The sequence below is a fragment of the Orycteropus afer genome, unplaced genomic scaffold (genome assembly GCF_000298275.1).
Source record: "Orycteropus afer afer isolate SDZICR_OR568_19922 unplaced genomic scaffold, OryAfe1.0 scaffold00623, whole genome shotgun sequence".
In the NCBI taxonomy this organism is placed as follows: domain Eukaryota; kingdom Metazoa; phylum Chordata; class Mammalia; order Tubulidentata; family Orycteropodidae; genus Orycteropus; species Orycteropus afer.
In genome coordinates this window covers 391,661-393,967 of record NW_006922210.1, presented here as the reverse complement: position 1 = coordinate 393,967, position 2,307 = coordinate 391,661, and the positions used below count along the sequence as shown (strand labels likewise).

The window sequence follows — 2,307 nt, the reverse complement described above, 5'->3', positions numbered from 1 at the left end:
GTAACTTTAGTTTTGTGTATCTCACTATACATAAATTATATTTCATTAAAATGTATTAAAAAAAAGACTTATGATGTGCAAAGGATCATATAACTCAGTTAATACATAAGCACAGAGACCAGTAACACTTCTGTCTTGCAGAGTTGTATGAAGATAAAACTCTCATACATAACAACAGACTCAAAAATCCTGTTTGGTAAAGTTTAACCACTAAAATTCAAGAAAGCTGTTTCTTTCTACTATAGAAATGGTTCTACATAAAACTTGTATTATCAATTTTATTTTGAGTAATATTAATGCATCAATATCAAGTCTTTCCTACAAAGGGACACAAATATTGTATGATCTGACTTACATGAAATATGTAGAATAAGCAAATGCAGAGACCAAAGTAGATGTTACCAGGGCCTGGGGGTTGGGAGGAATGGGGAATTATTGCTTCTAGGGTACTGATTTTCTGTTTGGGGTGATGAACAAGTTTTGGAAATAGAGGTAATGATCATAGAACATGGTGAGTGTAATTAATTTCACAAATTGTATACCTAAAAATGGTTACAATGTTATATATTTTTACAATAAAATTTTAAAATATACATACACACACACACACACACAGATATGGAGAGGATGGTGAGACTTCCTCTCATATACTTGTGATATGTTATCTGGAAGGACCAGTCCCTGGAGGAGGACATCATGCTTGGTAAAGCGGAGGGGTCAGCAAAACAGAGGAAGACCCTCTAGGAGATGGCCTGACACAGTGGCTACAACAATGGGCTCAAACACAGGGATTGTGGGGACTAGGGGCAGTGTTTCATTCTGTTGTACACAGGGTCACCATGAGTTGGAACCACTCAATGACACCTAACAACTGTGTGTGTGTGTATATATATACACACCCATATACACAGTAAAACCTGTGAAAGCCAGAGCTGTGTAAGGCAGAAACTTGTCAGAGAAGGAAAATTCAAACATTTTCCACTAAAATGAGCAATAGAAAAGTGCTAAGACTGCACCTTGTTAAAGGCAGAAAACTTGTGAGACTCAGAAAAACAAGGCAGTCCCAGCTGTCACAGGTTTCACTCTAGTCTTTGCCAGGGATGTCCTGGATTGAGGTGATATACTATGATAACCGGGGTGCCAACATCTCCTAAGAACCTTAACTAGGCAACCATGAAATGCTATCAAATGTGCCTAAGGCACTGGACTGCTAACCAAAAGGCTGGCGGTTCAAACCCACCAGCCACTCCTTGGAAGGAAGGTTGGGCAATCTACTTCCATAGTGATACTGCCTCGGCAACCCAAGGAGGGGTTGATGTGAGTCGGGGCTGACTCGACAGCACATAACAACAAACAACAACAACATTATCCAAATACCAATAGTGTTTTTAAAATGTATATTTAACTTTCCTTAATGAAAATAACCTGTTGTTGTCCTTTGCCCCTTCCCTCAACCCCACTGCAAGTCATTTCTCCTAGAATTTCAAAGCTTTGCTTTGTTTTCTTCTCTTACTCATTCCAAGGTTGAGGTCTGAGGCTGGGTGAGATTCAGACACCTCCAGAATCTGCTCATTATCCGAGAGCCGGCTTTCTTGATTGGCAGGGGAAAACCCGAAGGAACTCAAACGACCTAGAGGACAAAGGGCACTGTCAGAGAGAAATGTCAGCAAGAACCAAGATTTTTAAGAGGGGTGCGGGATGGATGCTTACTTACTTTTCATGTCATTTTTTAACACTACAATTCTCTTGTGACCATGTCCTTTTATCCAGACTACCTGCACACAAGACAACTACTGGTTAAGCAATGGAAAAGGAGGGGAAGCAGTTCCTAGTATTCAGGAAGTGCGTGACCTACTGAACCTGCCTTAAACATACTAGAATTTAGAATAAATGCTGAGAAAAATATTTCTATACTCCTTGTTTAGGTTTTAAAGTAACATTAAGGGGCAGAAATATGTCCCTTAAAAAAGGCTGTGTGGACTGAAAAACTGTGAGATCCAGCTTCAAAATTATTTTTTATGACTCCAAAAGACCATGTCCCAATACCAGTTTTGGTATACAAATCAAGATAGTTCTCCCATGAGAGCTCTTATCGGTTTTTCTAACAGCTAAACACACTCTGAGAGAACTAAGAGATCCCCCAGACCTCTAAAATAAACTCATTATCATAATGCTAGAAGAAATGTCCTCCACTTAATGGTGCTACCCTCCAACTTCTCAGCCATGTTAGGCAGGCAGCAAAAGGCCCTTGGCTTCCAGCTCTCCTGACAGGCAATCTGTCACCAAGTCCCACAGATTTCAGCACCT

At 40.0% G+C, this 2,307-nt stretch overlaps 1 protein-coding gene across 1 annotated transcript in view; it reads right to left on the bottom strand.

The window, feature by feature from the left end:
- MARF1 (meiosis regulator and mRNA stability factor 1) overlaps positions 1–2,307 on the bottom strand; it is a 76,977-nt gene that overhangs the window by 7,983 nt on the left and 66,687 nt on the right. The gene's annotated exons all lie outside the window — the stretch shown is intronic.